This window comes from Alosa pseudoharengus, unplaced genomic scaffold (assembly GCF_046254945.1).
Source record: "Alosa pseudoharengus isolate Yale_2024_CS ecotype anadromous, Long Island Sound unplaced genomic scaffold, YU_APseudo_1.1 YU_APseudo_1.1_scf_1, whole genome shotgun sequence".
Classification (NCBI taxonomy): Eukaryota; Metazoa; Chordata; class Actinopteri; order Clupeiformes; family Clupeidae; genus Alosa; species Alosa pseudoharengus.
In genome coordinates, this window is record NW_027468564.1 from 47,987,693 (window position 1) to 48,006,689 (window position 18,997).

General features: G+C 40.4%; 2 long non-coding RNA genes across 3 annotated transcripts; both read left to right on the forward strand.

Annotated features, from left to right (window-relative positions):
• Positions 1-9,168: 9,168 nt before the first annotated feature.
• LOC143131160 (uncharacterized) lies at positions 9,169-9,686 on the forward strand. Of its 2 annotated transcripts, none has more exons than XR_012988045.1 (3): positions 9,169-9,211; positions 9,340-9,422; positions 9,541-9,686. It is a non-coding gene; the product is annotated as an uncharacterized LOC143131160 (long non-coding RNA). The 2 variants fall into 2 exon arrangements; XR_012988044.1 differs by having other exon boundaries at positions 9,547-9,686.
• A 71-nt stretch (positions 9,687-9,757) lies between these two features.
• LOC143131153 (uncharacterized) lies at positions 9,758-10,198 on the forward strand. The gene is made up of 2 exons (XR_012988043.1): positions 9,758-9,871; positions 10,040-10,198. It is a non-coding gene; the product is annotated as an uncharacterized LOC143131153 (long non-coding RNA).
• The last annotated feature ends 8,799 nt before the right edge of the window (positions 10,199-18,997 follow it).

The window sequence follows — 18,997 nt, forward strand, 5'->3', positions numbered from 1 at the left end:
AACATTAGGGTAAGTGTTGCTTTTTCCAGCCTATGTTTTCGATGGTAACCCATTGTCAGTCAATAGTGAAAGTAACTGCATATAACTGTCTTGTCGTTGACTGACTCCTTGGTGAAGTTAGTTTCACTTTGCCAATGAGTTCAAATAATAGACGAGTGCAAATGCGTGAAGGCTATGCTAGGTTTTAGTAAAGCATGGTTTAAGAATGACTATTCCATACGGTCTCGCAAGCAGCCTCCTTCAAATGCGCCGTTGAATGCCAAAATACCGATGCATTTATTTGACATATCGCGCATTGCGCCGTTAAAGGGAATGACAGATGTCATTCTCATTGGTTTAAAATGATGTTACGCCCCAAACACACCCATATGACTGATTAAAACACCTAGGAACACCTTGTTACGCCATGCGCTCCACTTTTGAGAACGAAAACCCTCCCAATGTGAACTGGACATCCTACTAAATTTGAATAGACTTTTGACGAGTGACGATGCACTTTAGAATGTCATGATAGGGCCCCACGTCTCCTTAAGTCCTCTAACATTTCCTAATTTATGTCATCAACACATCAGTGATTCGTGAAAATGTGTACGCTAGATTTATGCCTATTTTTTCACATGGACACCACACTGATTTCCCTCGAGTGGTAATATTTTTCTTTGAAATTATGTATGGTTTACAGAAATGGGAACTAAATTGTATAGATGAGAGGAGCTAAGTGTGCGTTGCGCAGCACAGGCGGCCAAGCAAGGGCTTCGTTTAAGTTGACCTAACTTTCAACTCTGCACAGTATCCCATTAACTGCGTGACAGTAGACTATTTACAATATTTTCTGTAAAGCAGAGTTTGTAAACACGTTATCATCAACTTAATTCACGCACAACATTTATTTGAGCAGGAGAGAGAATAACAATGAATGGATGCAGCAACTACAGAAATTGTACAGAAATTGTAACCATACTTGCTGCTTTCTTGTACTATCTGTTGCTGGTTAACAGCACATGAAAAGCTGATTTAAGCTAATTCACTAACTCAAGACTTCAAGGCCATCATGGATATAAAATGTTTTTTGAAAATAACGAAAGGATGGAGGGAACATAGCAAAGCTTGGAGTTATTTCAGATGGGCTACAACAAGGTAGGCAAAATTATGGTGCTTAAAACCTTACACAACGGTAAATTGGAACAAAACTAAAAGTAACTTTAGCCTTTATAGGGCTGTAGCCTATAAAGTTGTCCAGATTAATAGGTCGTAATTAGGCGTTGTAGTAAAGATATTGCATGTAGATGTTGTAATATAGGCTACTAAATATTTAGGTCACCAATGCACGAACAAAACCGGGAAATGGACAAATATTATCAAGGCTTTGAATGTTTCCGTCTGTGCACGGAGGTGTCTGTAGATTGGTGTGCAACGCATTCATTCATGCAGGCCTGTGGTCATGCATGCGCCCTTAAAATAGCATCTGCATTTTCGCCACAGACTTTAGACCAGGGAGTTCCTGGTCTGTGGCGGAATTGTTTTCTGAAACTGCAAAATATCAACAGTGAACGTTTGCGCCGGAACACGCCCCGTCTTTTCGCTGAACCGCCCCTGTGGGCGCAATCGAATTCCCTAATTTACAGGCATGTACCTGTGGAGGGAAAATTCCAATATGCGCTGACTGCAAAATAGGAAAGACAAACGCGCGAGTATACAAAGTCAATTGCGCTGGCACGGAAGATAGAGCCCACTGACTCTAATGTAATATATAAAGGCAACTTTTCACTTGAGATTTGACTGTGTGCAATGTGTGCCTATACGCTATATTTAAGTGAAATGAAACCAAACCACCAATGAAGTGACCTTTGATAATGTTTTGGACCCAAAATATAAAATGGAAAATGAACTGCAATCATGTTATGCCTTTTATTCTAAGAAACTGTAACATACACTGGTAGTTCTCTTGCTCTGGGATTTCCTATTAAACTACTAAACTATTTGCACATACAGTATCTGTTTCCAACCACACTGTGATGTTCCTGTTTGTATTTTGTATTTAAGAGCTTATTGTTTCTCCTCTTCTTCTCATCCTCTTTCAAATGTCACTCTTCAATAAGGCAAAAACAGTTTCTTCTCAGATGATACAGTAAACACATGCATTACCCTTACTGTATATGCATATCTTTGTGATGTATTCCTGCTGAACACAAATTACCCTTTTGTGACAGATAATAAACTGAACTGAACTAAGGATGAAAAATCAATGCAAGTTTCACACAATATCCATTTAATTAAGGCAAGTTCATTCATATAGCACATTTCATACACAGGGTTAATTCAGTATGCTTTACATAAACAAAGCAAAGAGTAATAGTACATAAAAGCAAAAAAGGGCAATAGTTTCATTTTCTTTAGAAAAAGTAATAATTAAAAGATATAAAAACAACATAGAGTGATTAAGACAGAGTGCACACACATTATCAAAAACATAAAACAAATATCAACATAAAGACTATCACTTTAACATTTATATTTACAAACCCAAACAGAAAACACCATTATCAGAGCCGTATAGAGAGAGTTTGGCCAACTAGGGAATGGTCTGAGCTATCGTCATGTTACAGTAGATACCAACATTCATCAGATCCCCACTGACATAGTGTAGAGAATAATGGAAAAATATAATAAATTATTAAAAATAACATAAAGTAGTAAAATGACTAATTGTTGCATGTTTGGCTGCTGTGCAAGACCGGGAAGGGGGATACGATTGCATAAGTTCCCCCATGACCCAAAAAGGAGAAAAATATGGGAGCAGAAGGTCAAAATAACAAACTGGAGGGCAAATAATTACTCAGTATTGTGTGAGGTAAATGTCAATTTCTAGATAGCATATCCGCCCCATAGGGTTACGCTTTTGAGTCATCTGGCATTGGTCTCCAACATGGCGCCCATGATTTGAGTTGGACAAACTCTGTCTATATACGGCTCTGATCATTATTAACTATAGCACTGCAAATGTCACACATTATCAAATTAATCAAAACCCAAAAAATGTGATACATCATTTAAATATAAAACATCACATGTAAAACTAAACCTCCCCTGTGATTAATGACATGACCAGTGCAGAGGAGGTGGATGGCCCCTAGTCCAGGCCTGTGTGTGCCAGAGAGAGCTAAATGTTTAAGAGGCCATCTATGGTCAACAAAGGTACTACATCTATCATTACATATTCACTCATTCATTGACAAAATATCCCCAAGTTCAATACACAACCCAGTCTCCTACTGAAAATGTAACAGTCTTACAAAATAGCATGGCGAAAAAATGTAAGGCTGTTACATTCTTTTGAAGCTGAAGCAACGTGATATCTCGTAGCTCGCGAGACCCTCATTCTGCCTGAGAAGGACCAAACCAGCAAGGTAACTACCATTTTATTCATTTCTGAGCTAGGGGTACTTCTTTTGTAAACAACTTGTTTTACATATTTATGTTTGTTTATACAGAATGTAATTTTTTTATTAGGCTATTGATTGAATTGATATTATTGTGTACTACAACTATTCTCCTTACTATATTTGACCTAGATTTTAATCTGTTCCCTGTTCATTTTTAAATATTATTATGTTGTTTTGTATTTATATGTCGCTTTGGACAAAGGCGTCTGCTAAATCCATAACCATAACCATAACCATAACCATAATCGATATGTGCTTTCACAACTGATCAACAAATGTACCATTTTCTTGTATTTGCACTAGCTTCTTAGCTAGCGTGCTAGCTAAGATACTTGACAGCAGTAGCGAGATATGTAAACATCCGGTAACGCCGAAGCTGGTTACGGTCATGTGACACACGCAACCACAAGAAAGCGGAAACGCGGAATAGAGCGAGCCATGTGGAAAAAGGTAAGTTACGTCAATTTTGTAAACAATAATGCTGTTTTTTGTTGTTGTTTTCGAACAAAATATAGGCCTAGTTATCCTGAACAACACTCCTTGATGGTGTACAAAGCCCACAATCGTCCGATTTTAGTGCAATTTTTCAGTACAGTTCAAAGTCTTGAAAATGTAAAAGACGTGGTCAAATTATAGGCCTACATGAATTAGCTAAATAAATCATTGTTTACCACACGTTATGCTTAAATGTTCGAAATGAGTGCAATGATTTAATTTGACATTAAATTGCTTAGTTTTAAGCAGGTCAGTCTCACAATAAGCTACTTATCCTTGGGTCTGGGTAACTCATGGGACAAAACATGTTGTTAATATAGGCTATTACCGTTTTTTCCTGAAAAAAAGCCAATAACAACATTTCTGTGTCCAAAGTATTGCATTTCTGCAGTGTAGGCTACTATGTAGTGCAGCTTTTAATGCCCAAAGTACTGTATTTTCCTGCATGTGAACTACAAATATTCCTCCAAAACCAGTGTTGACATTTGAAGTAGGCCTAGGGGAGTTATTTTTTAGTAAATAGTATTTGAATACTTACCCACAACAGTTTTATGTAGGCCTAATGTATTCTCAAGACCATTTTTGCATAGGCTCTTCCATTTTCATGTTAGAGATCTATTAACCATTGGCCATTTCATGTTTCAAACCTTTGAAATGATTTTACTGATGTTTCCTGTTACACCTTAATTGTGCTTCAGCAATGCCAAGACAATCTGTGGAGCCTGGCCCTGAAGAAGAGGAGGCATGGCCTGTCCCAATGCATGCAGGGCAAAATACATTTTGTGAGTATTGCTAATATTAAATCACATCCAGGTATACACAACTCTGTATAGGCTTGTTGCACGAGTGGCTCTTGGTGTGCTTGTTTGTTTCCGATGGAGCCAGGTGTGTTTGAACCTGTCGCTATTGTTTATGTAATTACTGTCTACACGGACTAGGTTGGTTGTTGCACCTAGTGAATCAGCACTTTACAATAAAGAAGGATTTATGCAGGTGTTAAATTTGTTATTCTTGTCAAACAAGTAATTCAGTGTCGGAGTAAACATGTAAGGAGCAGAATATAACAGAAGATGTCGTTACAACACAGCTAACACTCCACCCGAGATAGACGAGCCCACTGAGGAGCCTTTTGTGCAACTAGTCAATAGGTCTATGTAAATAAAATGATGGGGCAAATAAAGCAGAATGGTGGTTGCTAGGTTAGCATTTAGGTGGTGGTTGCAAGGTTGTTGCTAGGGCAATTGAGATGGTTCCTAGGTTGTTGCTATGGTAGATATGGTGGTTGCTGCACACACCAAGACCCCTGGCAGTTGGGTTAGCCCCTTGAGCCTTGGATCTGCCCAAGGTTTCTTCCTTGGTAAGGGAGTTTTTCCTTGCCCCTGTTGCTCTTGGGTGCTCGTTGTTGGTGCCCCCCACCCAATCCCAATCCTCCCCCACCTTTTTTTATGCAGCCCTTGCCACTTAATCTACTAAACCCCTCTTCTACTGCACTTTTTACCCCCCCCCCCCATTAATGCACAAATAGGCTGACACCAGACATAATTTCACTGCATTTCTTACTTCCAGTAACTATATGCATGTGACAATAAACTTCCTTGTATCCTTGTATCCTTGCTATGCTAAACATAGTGGTTGCTATGTTGGTTGCTAGATGATGACATTTGCAGACACAATGCTTTGCGTTACAGCTAGAGGGATGAAACTTTGCACACTTCATGTGGGTCATGTGCAGAAGGTCTGACTTGAATTTCAGCCTCGTAGCTCCATGCTACCACCCAAAACTCCACCTCTGAAGTGGGAGTGGTCAACTTTTTTTATGTTTTTCCTTCACAGTTTTTTTTGTGGGTGTCTCAGAGATCCCACCTTTGGAGCAGTTGTCAGGGGCCTCAAGGCTGTGCCGTGCCTCTTGGTCCCATCCCTCTAGCACCTAGCGTTACCGCGCCAGAAGAGGTAAACCTTGTACGTTTCGAACCGTTTATCTTCTTCCGGGAATAATCCACCGACTCCAAACTGAGCCTGGCTTGTTTGTGATGTCCCGTTGTTCAACATATTCTGATTTCATACTTATCGGACCAACATAAGTGAGTTTTTTGGCTAAAAATGTAAAAATGGCTAAATGTTAAATCGCCAAAAAAGTAGTTTTTGCCAGCACAATGCTTTGCGTTACAGCTAGAGAGATGAAACTTTGCACGCTCCATGTGGGTCATGTGCTGAAGGTCTGACTTGAATTTCAGCCTCGTAGCGCCATGCTACCACCCACAACTCCACCTCTGAAGTGGGAGTGGTCAACTTTTTTTAAGTTTTTCCTTCACAGTTTTTTTTGTGAGTGTCTCAGAGATCCCACCTTTGGAGCAGTTGTCAGGGGCCTCATGGCGGTGCCGTTCGTCTTGGTCCCATCCCTCTAGCCAGAAGAGAGAAACCTTGTACGTTTCGAACAGTTTATCTGCTTCCGGGAATAATCCACCGACTCCAAACTGAGCCTGGCTTGTTTGTGATGTCCCGTTGTTCAACATATTCTGATTTCATACTTATCGGACCAACATAAGTGAGTTTTTTTGGCTAAAAATGTAAAAATGACTAAACGTTAGCAATTCCGCTGCTTTGTTATTTTGCATAGCAACCACCATATGTACCCTAGCAACACCCAAGCAACCACCTTATTTACCCTAGCAACACCCTAGCAACCATCTTAATTACCCTAGCAACCACTTGAATAATGTCAAGCTAGCAACCACCATAGCAACCAACATGCTTACCCTAACAACCACCATAGCAACCATGTTATTTTGCATAGCAACCACCATATCTACCCTAGCAACACCATAGCAACCATTCAAATTACCCTAGCAACAACCTAGCAACCACCATAATATGACCATAGTAACCACCATAGCAAAGCCATTACTGACCTGACCAACATATGTGTGTTTTTTGGCTAAAAATTGAAAAATGGCTAAACGTTAACAATTTCACTGCTTTGTTATTTTGCATAGCAACCACCATATCTACCCTAGCAACACCACCACTGATATTTTCTAACAGTTTTACCTTTACATCCTGCAGAAGTTCAAGAGGGATCTCTCGTATGCAGTGCTGCTCCTTTGCCTCGTCAAGGTGAGACATGTGTAACCTACAGTATATTCCACCCTTATGTTTGCTTAATCTCATCCTGGCATATGGTTTTATTAAGCACTAAAAACTACCTGCACTCGTCACGTCACTCTGAACAGTGATGTCATCCTGGCATATGGTTTTATTAATCACACAGAAGGGAGGAATATAACTTATTATAGCTTAAATCACATCTCCACACTACAGGCGTTCAAAAAATATATAATTTAGGCTATCTACGGTAGGTATGGTTATGGTAGGTATGGTTATGGATATGGTTTGCATGGCTGAAACTGCTTTGCCTTTGAGTTGGAGCTCAAAACGTATCATATGTGTACCTCGTTCGCCAATATGCAAAATAGAGCCATGTATAGATTTATGTCCTCCAAAGTTTGCAGGAAAGTGGGACATGTCCTATTGTATGTTAAATCACACCTACAACTGATCGTATGATATGCAAAAGTCAGTCAGGCTTTCAGAATATATACAGTGGGACATGTCTCAATTCATGTAAAATGTTCATCATTTTCTTCATAATTAAAGGTTTGAAGAGACAGAGGACGGTGGTGCAAAAGAGAAGGAGGGCCAGCCGGGCCTCGTGGAGTTCAATCAGTGGCAGGTTTTTTTTTAGCCTGACAGTGTAGCTGTAATGTTAAAGTTGGTGACTTTGGAGAGCTAGACGGTAAAGATGTGCACCCGCTAATATTGGGTACAGTGAAGAAAGAAAGGGAGGGAGGCTGCTTTTAAAAAAGAGGGGAAGTATAATCTTTTTTATATTGTTTTCAGATGAAGAATTGGTGCAGTGGTGAGGCTGGAGCGCCCCTGGCTTTTGCCGTATGGGTTGACTTCAGCAGTGAGTCACCCACCTTCAATTTCACAGGTATATGTAATATTTATTCAACAACATTTCAATGATTAGATCAGTGGCGATTGCTGCTCTTTGGAACAGGGGAAGCTCTGATAAAAATGGTCAATTATTAAATTAATAGTATTAAGGTGCTATATTGTTCTTTGAGGGCAAAAATTATCCCACAACCCAGAATAGGACAAAGAGTTGGCTAGAGTTGGCATGGCAGACATGGCATAATGTAGCCTACACCGTTACATAGCACGCTACCTAACGGTGTCCAGCCTCTATGACGGTTCCTCCAATCATCATACAAAAGCTCGGCGTCGGGACCATCCCACTGTCCCATTCACTCCCAGAGACGCCGGGCTTCCATGGAAATTACGATTTAGTGGCGCTTGTCCAATAAACATGTAGCTTTTCTGCACTGAGATCAGCCCACTCTGTAGTGCCATTGAAAGTCCAGTGAAGCCGAGCGTCTATGGGTTTTTTCCATGGTTTTTTGATGGATCGTGTCACAGCAATGTATTACGGGTGCGAAATCACGATAAATGACCGGCAAAACCTTACTGCTGAACAAACTAGCCATGAAGATAAACAATTTTTCAGCATGTTCTAGTTGGAATATAGTAGGCTAGAAGCTAATGTAATAGTGTTATTTGATGCGATTTCCCGTGATATTTTAGAGGAGGCTGCGCTTCCCCTGTAGTCTTAGAGCAATCACCTCTAGATTATATCTATCGAAGATCTGGCCCTGAGTTTTGATAAAAATGATATTGACATGGCAACACAAACCTAATTGATAATGGATTTTAAGGGGGGGTTTTCGGTTACGGTTCATTTAGGGCCAAAGTATCTTGAGGCCTTTTGGACCAATGACAGGAAGGCTGAGCTGCTGAACATGTACACTAATAGGGGTGTGTCAAGTGGTATGTATAAATGAAAGTGGTGTTAAGGTTTGTTTTTGTGTCAATCCTTGAAGTTCAGAAAAGGAACCTTAACATTTGTTTTTAATGACACTGAGCGTACTGTCTTACAGATGCTTTGGGGGTGAGAGGCCATACGTTGACCCTGATATCAGTGGCACACATTGCCGGATGGCAATTGGCCGTCTGATAAAAGAACATGGTATGACTGGCATTCTATGTTTTCAATTTCCTTATTTAAAGATCGATCAAAATGATGCAGACTACTGAATCTGATTACACTTTAACACCCTTCTATCTCAGCACTGAGTCAGGGTTTGTCTCGGCCTGAATATCTGCCACAACACCTTGGTGGCCTGAGGAGTTGCCCTTTGCCTCAGTCAGTGACGGTACGTTAATATTGAATAACCAGCTATTACTGTTTCAACTGCATGCACACAGCTGTTGCAACATGATTTGACTTTAACTTTGTTCCTCACTATGGTCATTTTGATACACTTTGATGCATTTTTTAAAGGAAAAGGTGAAGGGCGTAAAGCTTTCACTGCTGAAAAGCTGAGGCAGGTGGTACGCTCATACAATGCGTATTACAATCTCCAGGTATATACAATTGTATGAACCTGTCTAAAACCTTTTGCATACCAGTGTGTTTTACAGACTAAAACAGATTTGTACATACATATCTAACAATAATGTGCTTTTCCTTTAATCTGTTGAGCTGCAGCAGTCTGTTGAGGAACCACCATCACCCCCATCACCAGCAACACCAGCAGCAGCAGAAACACCTGCTGCGCCTCTCACCCCCCTCACCCCCTCCAACCCCCACCCCACCCCACCCCATGAGGTAAGGACGCTGGGGCACAGCGCCTCTCACCCCCCCCCATCAGCCACCCCTCTCCCCCATGAGGCAAGGATGCCCGGGCACAGCGCCCCTCACCCCCCCCCCCCCCCCCCCCCCCATGAGGCAAGGACGCTGGGCACCAGCAGCAGCATCACTACCAGCAGCAGCATCACCACTACCAGCCTTTAATGCAGATTTCAATCTCCAGGTATATATGTACAATTGTATCAAGCTGTCTAAATTGCTGTAGTTTTGCTTCATTCCTTAAAAACACAGAAAATACTTTAAAAGAGAAGGATGAATGATTTCAAGTGCAACCATTGTGTTTAAAGACATTTGTACATACATATCTAACAACAACGCGCTTTTCCCTTAGTCAGAGAATGTGCAGCAGTTTGTTGAGGCACCACCAGCAACAGTAGCAGTACCAGCTGCAGCTGTGTCAGTGGCAGGAGCAGCACCAACAGCAGCACAAACACCATCAGCACCACAAACACCCAATGCAATAACAATAAAGGCATTAATTTACTCATTAGTCATTTTAGTTTGTATTACTACATTCATTATTATTGTTGTAATCTCACATGTACTATGGCTACCATAATTAAAATTAGATAGATACATAGATAATGTATCTTAATAGGCCTACAGTGAAAATACATTATATGTAGCCAACTGTTCCAGCAAGGAGGAAGATGGGGTATGGATATTGGGCATGCATATCCACTCCTAGGCCTATTCTCCTACACTCCCCCTGTAGCCTAGTAGCCAGCATTACATTTAAATCTCTCACTTTGGCCTATGGGACACCGACTGGATCTGCTCCTTGTTATTTCAATCCAATGATCAAGATGTACTTCCCCAACCGCCATGCTGTCTTCTGATTACCATTTGTTCTGTCGACTAGGCCTACTCATGAACGCTAAATTCAAGAGTTCCTCAGTGGTTCCATGTGGGTGCAATAAGTAGTGCTCTCTGTTCCTGTGATAGTTTACAGTGTTTTTAAAAGGCGTCTAAAGGCACATTTGTTCAACATGCACTTAGTCCATTAAGCAGTAATTACTTAAGCACTATAACTTGTTATTATATCATTGATTGAATGGGCATTTGTTTATTAGCCTATTGCTATTGTCCTAATTACAGTCTGACCAACATCTTCATTTGTTACCTGTTCAATTTAAGTGTTATATTGTTATCTATTTATGTTACTTTGAACAGCAAAGATTAGGATAACCTCCTTATTCTTCAGCCAAGCAGGTAGGCCTACGGGGCGTTGCCTAGCAACAAGGGTCAGAAGTACACGTTTTTCGATATTTTGTGGAATTATAGTTATTTTCATTAAATGCCAATGTCGTGAGTAATGTACCAACTTGCTTTAACTATTTCTATACATATTATACCCAGCAAAAGTCGTATGTGCCTGTGTTTTGCATCCTAACAATATTTTGTTTATGTTTTAATACAAAACCGTTTTAATGAACTACAAATTCGGCGCCATTGTTATAAAGCAGCTTTGAAATGACGCTACACGTCATGGGGCATGTAGTCTAATTACAGAAATAGCTATAATTTCAAAATTACAAAAATATTTTTATACATAACATGAGAAACATGCTTGAATTATTAAGAGGTATCACCTGCTTGACTATAAAGTCAAAAGCTTGCAACATTTGTAATATTTTAAAATAAATGTAATTTTCCCATTTTTGCACATGAGGTACACAAATGACAGAAAGATTATTTATAACACATATCTTAAGTAATAAGCATACCAAATTTCAGACAAATCTGACCAGTGGTTCCACAATTCTGGCAACTCAAAATATTACATTTTTACACCTTTGAGGGGCGCTACTGAGGTAACCGGGGTACCTGGGGCATTAAAAATTCTTGGAGATGCTTCCTTGCATCCGGATGAACAACATATGCTATTTTATTTCACCCTCTGAATATTTAAATTTTTCCTCAACTGGGCAAAATATGACCATGCGTAGCCTACATTTGGATGAGCATGACATGATGAGAACGTAAAGCAATAGTTTCAACTTTGGCAAAAAACATTTCACATGGACTTAAAGGCAGAGGAAGCTTTTGAGGGTTTGGGATGGCATCATCAACCCAACTTGGTGAGCATCCAAAACTGTCAGAAAATGCAGCCGAATGGCTGTGTGGATGGTACTTTGCAGGGCTGTCGCGTAGGTCAAAACTGACCAGCAGGGTGATGTCATGCAAATCATGTTTATTTCATATCAAAACACTTGCATATATCAGATAAAAGCACAATATAGATGTTATGAGGTGCTTGGTTTGATCCATGAACTTTTGTGCATCCAAAACTGTCAGAAAATGCAGCCGAATGGCTGTGTGGATGGTACTTTACAGGGCTGTCGCGTAGGTCAAAACTGACCAGCAGGGTGATGTCATGCAAATCATGTTTATTTCATATCAAAACACTTGCATATATCAGATAAAAGCACAATATAGATGTTATGAGGTGCTTGGTTTGATCCATGAACTTTTGTGCATCCAAAACTGTCAGAAAATGCAGCTGAATGGCTGTGTGGATGGTACTTTGCAGGGCTGTCGCGTAGGTCAAAACTGACCAGCAGGGTGATGTCATGCAAATCATGTTTATTTCATATCAAAACACTTGCATATATCAGATAAAAGCACAATATAGATGTTATGAGGTGCTTGGTTTGATCCATGAACTTTTGTGCATCCAAAACTGTCAGAAAATGCAGCCGAATGGCTGTGTGGATGGTACTTTACAGGGCTGTCGCGTAGGTCAAAACTGACCAGCAGGGTGATGTCATGCAAATCATGTTTATTTCATATCAAAACACTTGCATATATCAGATAAAAGCACAATATAGATGTTATGAGGTGCTTGGTTTGATCCATGAACTTTTGTGCATCCAAAACTGTCAGAAAATGCAGCCGAATGGCTGTGTGGATGGTACTTTGCAGGGCTGTCGCGTAGGTCAAAACTGACCAGCAGGGTGATGTCATGCAAATCATGTTTATTTCATATCAAAACACTTGCATATATCAGATAAAAGCACAATATAGATGTTATGAGGTGCTTGGTTTGATCCATGAACTTTTGTGCATCCAAAACTGTCAGAAAATGCAGCCGAATGGCTGTATGGATGGTACTTTGCAGGGCTGTCGCGTAGGTCAAAACTGACCAGCAGGGTGATGTCATGCAAATCATGTTTATTTCATATCAAAACACTTGCATATATCAGATAAAAGCACAATAAAGATGTTATGAGGTGCTTGGTTTGATCCATGAACTTTTGTGCATCCAAAACTGTCAGAAAATGCAGCCGAATGGCTGTGTGGATGGTACTTTGCAGGGCTGTCGCGTTGAACCGTTTGCCCCGTGTTATCCCTGGTAAATATATATATATATATGAGCAAAGTGTGACAATAGAATTCTAACTATTGGTAGTGCAGCTGCTGGTGGTGGTGCTACTGCTGCTTATTATTATATTTCTTTTACAGCATATAATAGATATTTTTGTGTAAAGTCAAAGAAAAGATGGCAGGTGGGAAAAATACACTTTATTATACACAAGAAGGCAACACAGAACATTAATTACAGATTAATTACAGTGAATTTGTCAGTTTTATTTGGTAAGGCACAACCACTTCTGGGGAACTATGTATGTACTTCTCTCTGTACCTTCTTTGTCAAGGGGTATAGGTGTTTGTACTGGTCTGAGCGATGGTGTCATAACTTTTACTTTTTACTATAAAAAAAAAATCTTGTATGAGCTCTATCTTCATATTGTGATGACTACCATATCTTGCTTTAACATAATCAATAATGATATTATAGCAACTATTTAGTGTGCTACATTTTTGTGTTTGTTTTATCAGCCACTGTTTGATCTCTTGATTACTACCACTACGCCTCCCACTATGTAGAGCTGTGACAATTGATGAATCAATTGATCATAAATTAACAATGACATTAATCATTAGTTGCAGCCCAGCTTTGATCGACCACCACCACCAGAGAAAATCACCTGCTGAAGCGCTAAGGCGTGGGCCAGATGTGATGTTGATTTGTTGATATGGATAAATGTCATAATCATGAAACAACTGAGCATAATTGCTGTGATGGTTTGTGCTGGTGGTGCCGCTCCTGCTCCTGCTGCTGGTGCTCCTGCTGGTGTTGGTGGTGCTGCTCCTGCTGCTGCCGCTCCTGCTGCTCCTGATGATGCTGCCGCTGGTGCTGCCGCTCCTGATGCTGCTGCTGGTGCTGATGCTGCTGCTGGTGCTGTCGCTCCTGATGCTGGTGCAGACACCTAGTGTAAATATGACATGAATTTATAGAGCAAAATATAACTAACCACATTTAAATGGTGAAATGTGATTCTTGAAAACACACCATGGTCAGTAATGGCGTTGCTAGGGTAATTTGAATGGTTGCTATGGTGTTGCTAGGGTAGATATGGTGGTTGCACTGCAAAATAACATGTTTGATATGGTGGTTGTTAGGGTAAGCATGTTGGTTGCTATGGTGGTTGCTAGCTTGACATTATTCAAGTGGTTGCTAGGGTAATTAAGATGGTTGCTAGGGTGTTCCTAGGGTAATTAAGGTGGTTGCTTGGGTGTTGCTAGGGTACATATGGTGGTTGCTATGCAAAATAACAAAGCAGTGAAATTGTTAACGTTTAGCCATTTTTCAATTTTTACCCAAAAAACACACATATGTTGGTCAGGTCAGTAATGGCGTTGCTATGGTGGTTACTATGGTCATATTATGGTGGTTGCTAGGTTGTTGCTAGGGTAATTTGAATGGTTGCTATGGTGTTGCTAGGGTAGATATGGTGGTTGCACTGCAAAATAACATGTTTGATATGGTGGTTGTTAGGGTAAGCATGTTGGTTGCTATGGTGGTTGCTAGCTTGACATTATTCAAGTGGTTGCTAGGGTAATTAAGATGGTTGCTAGGGTGTTGCTAGGGTAAATAAGGTGGTTGCTTGGGTGTTGCTAGGGTACATATGGTGGTTGCTATGCAAAATAACAAAGCAGCGGAATTGCTAATGTTTAGTCATTTTTACATTTTTAGCCAAAAAAACTCACTTATGTTGGTCCGATAAGTATGAAATCAGAATATGTTGAACAACAGGACATCACAAACAAGCCAGGCTCAGTTTGGAGTCGGTGGATTATTCCCGGAAGGAGATAAACGGTTCGAAACGTACAAGGTTTACCTCTTCTGGCGCGGTAACACTAGGTGCTAGAGGGATGGAACCAAGAGGCACGGCACCGCCTTGAGGCCCCTGAAAACTGCTCCAAAGGTGGGATCTCTGAGACACTCACAAAAAAAACTGTGAAGGAAAAACATAAAAAAAGTTGACCACTCCCACTTCAGAGGTGGAGTTTTGTGTGGTAGCATGGAGCTACGAGGCTGAAATTCAAGTCAGACCTTCTGCACATGACCCACATGAAGTGTGCAAAGTTTCATCCCTCTAGCTGTAACGCAAAGCATTGTGTCTGCAAAAAAAAATTTTTTTGACCATTTAACATTTAGCCATTTTTCAATTTTTAGCCAAAAAACACACATATGTTGGTCAGGTCAGTAATGGCTTTGCTATGGTGGTTACTATGGTCATATTATGGTGGTTGCTAGGTTGTTGCTAGGGTAATTTGAATGGTTGCTATGGTGTTGCTAGGGTAGATATGGTGGTTGCTATGCAAAATAACATGGTTGCTATGGTGGTTGTTAGGGTAAGCATGTTGGTTGCTATGGTGGTTGCTAGCTTGACATTATTCAAGTGGTTGCTAGGGTAATTAAGATGGTTGCTAGGGTGTTGCTAGGGTAAATAAGGTGGTTGCTTGGGTGTTGCTAGGGTACATATGGTGGTTGCTATGCAAAATAACAAAGCAGCGGAATTGCTAATGTTTAGTCATTTTTACATTTTTAGCCAAAAAACTCACTTATGTTGGTCCGATAAGTATGAAATCAGAATATGTTGAACAACAGGACATCACAAACAAGCCAGGCTCAGTTTGGAGTCGGTGGATTATTCCCGGAAGGAGATAAACGGTTCGAAACGTACAAGGTTTACCTCTTCTGGCGCGGTAACACTAGGTGCTAGAGGGATGGAACCAAGAGGCACGGCACCGCCTTGAGGCCCCTGAAAACTGCTCCAAAGGTGGGATCTCTGAGACACTCACAAAAAAAACTGTGAAGGAAAAACATAAAAAAAGTTGACCACTCCCACTTCAGAGGTGGAGTTTTGTGTGGTAGCATGGAGCTACGAGGCTGAAATTCAAGTCAGACCTTCTGCACATGACCCACATGAAGTGTGCAAAGTTTCATCCCTCTAGCTGTAACGCAAAGCATTGTGTCTGCAAAAAAAATTTTTTTTGACCATTTAACATTTAGCCATTTTTCAATTTTTAGCCAAAAAACACACATATGTTGGTCAGGTCAGTAATGGCTTTGCTATGGTGGTTACTATGGTCATATTATGGTGGTTGCTAGGTTGTTGCTAGGGTAATTTGAATGGTTGCTATGGTGTTGCTAGGGTAGATATGGTGGTTGCTATGCAAAATAACATGGTTGCTATGGTGGTTGTTAGGGTAAGCATGTTGGTTGCTATGGTGGTTGCTAGCTTGACATTATTCAAGTGGTTGCTAGGGTAATTAAGATGGTTGCTAGGGTGTTGCTAGGGTAAATAAGGTGGTTGCTTGGGTGTTGCTAGGGTACATATGGTGGTTGCTATGCAAAATAACAAAGCAGCGGAATTGCTAATGTTTAGTCATTTTTACATTTTTAGCCAAAAAACTCACTTATGTTGGTCCGATAAGTATGAAATCAGAATATGTTGAACAACAGGACATCACAAACAAGCCAGGCTCAGTTTGGAGTCGGTGGATTATTCCCGGAAGGAGATAAACGGTTCGAAACGTACAAGGTTTACCTCTTCTGGCGCGGTAACGCTAGGTGCTAGAGGGATGGGACCAAGAGGCACGGCACAGCCTTGAGGCCCCTGACAACTGCTCCAAAGGTGGGATCTCTGAGACACCCACAAAAAAAACTGTGAAGGAAAAACATAAAAAAAAGTTGACCACTCCCACTTCAGAGGTGGAGTTTTGGGTGGTAGTCAGACCTTCTGCACATGACCCACATGAAGTGTGCAAAGTTTCATCCCTCTAGCTGTAACGCAAAGCATTGTGTCTGCAAATGTCATCATCTAGCAACCAACATAGCAACCACTATGTTTAGCATAGCAACCACCATATCTACCATAGCAACAACCTAGGAACCATCTCAATTGCCCTAGCAACAACCTTGCAACCACCACCTAAATGCCAACCTAGCAACCACCATTCTGCTTTATTTGCCCCATCATTTTATTTACATAGACCTATTGACTAGTTGCACAAAAGGCTCCTCAGTGGGCTCGTCTATCTCGGGTGGAGTGTTAGCTGTGTTGTAACGACATCTTCTGTTATATTCTGCTCCTTACATGTTTACTCCGACACTGAATTACTTGTTTGACAAGAATAACAAATTTAACACCTGCATAAATCCTTCTTTATTGTAAAGTGCTGATTCACTAGGTGCAACAACCAACCTAGTCCGTGTAGACAGTAATTACATAAACAATAGCGACAGGTTCAAACACACCTGGCTCCATCGGAAACAAACAAGCACACCAAGAGCCACTCGTGCAACAAGCCTATACAGAGTTGTGTATACCTGGATGTGATTTAATATTAGCAATACTCACAAAATGTATTTTGCCCTGCATGCATTGGGACAGGCCATGCCTCCTCTTCTTCAGGGCCAGGCTCCACAGATTGTCTTGGCATTGCTGAAGCACAATTAAGGTGTAACAGGAAACATCAGTAAAATCATTTCAAAGGTTTGAAACATGAAATGGCCAATGGTTAATAGATCTCTAACATGAAAATGGAAGAGCCTATGCAAAAATGGTCTTGAGAATACATTAGGCCTACATAAAACTGTTGTGGGTAAGTATTCAAATACTATTTACTAAAAAATAACTCCCCTAGGCCTACTTCAAATGTCAACACTGGTTTTGGAGGAATATTTGTAGTTCACATGCAGGAAAATACAGTACTTTGGGCATTAAAAGCTGCACTACATAGTAGCCTACACTGCAGAAATGCAATACTTTGGACACAGAAATGTTGTTATTGGCTTTTTTTCAGGAAAAAACGGTAATAGCCTATATTAACAACATGTTTTGTCCCATGAGTTACCCAGACCCAAGGATAAGTAGCTTATTGTGAGACTGACCTGCTTAAAACTAAGCAATTTAATGTCAAATTAAATCATTGCACTCATTTCGAACATTTAAGCATAACGTGTGGTGAACAATGATTTATTTAGCTAATTCATGTAGGACTATAATTTGACCACGTCTTTTACATTTACAAGACTTTGAACTGTACTGAAAAATTGCACTAAAATCGCACGATTGTGGGCTTTGTACACCATCAAGGAGTGTTGTTCAGGATAACTAGGCCTATATTTTGTTCGAAAACAACAACAAAAAACAGCATTATTGTTTACAAAATTGACGTAACTTACCTTTTTCCACATGGCTCGCTCTATTCCGCGTTTCCGCTTTCTTGTGGTTGCGTGTGTCACATGACCGTAACCAGCTTCGGCGTTACCGGATGTTTACATATCTCGCTACTGCTGTCAAGTATCTTAGCTAGCACGCTAGCTACAGTAAGAAGCTAGTGCAAACACAAGAAAATGGTACATTTGTTGATCAGTTGTGAAAGCACATATCGATTACATTCTGTATAAACAAACATAAATATGTAAAACAAGTTGTTTACAAAAGAAGTACCCCTAGCTCAGAAATGAATAAAATGGTAGTTACCTTGCTGGTTTGGTCCTTCTCAGGCAGAATGAGGGTCTCGCGAGAATGTAACAGCCTTACATTTTTTCGCCATGCTATTTTGTAAGACTGTTACATTTTCAGTAACAATACAATATAATAGACATTATAACAAAATAGAAAAGGTAAATGTTTCCAGTGGACAGCTGTAAGGGCGTCGTAGTGGGGGGACAAGTGGGAATAAATTACCCAGGACCCAAGTGGGGGGAGGGCCCCTAAGGAGTTGAATTTTATTTTCCTTAATAATAAATAATTTCCTTAATTTAAAGATCTTAATAAATGTTATTATAGATGCAAATATTTCGGGTAAATGCATCAGTTGATTGATGTATTAAATTGTGTCCAAGCCAACATTGTTTGAGGGCAGGCACCCTCTCCCTTGCACGAAATGGTTCAGTCCGCCTTCCCCTGCTAGGCGCATTTTTGAA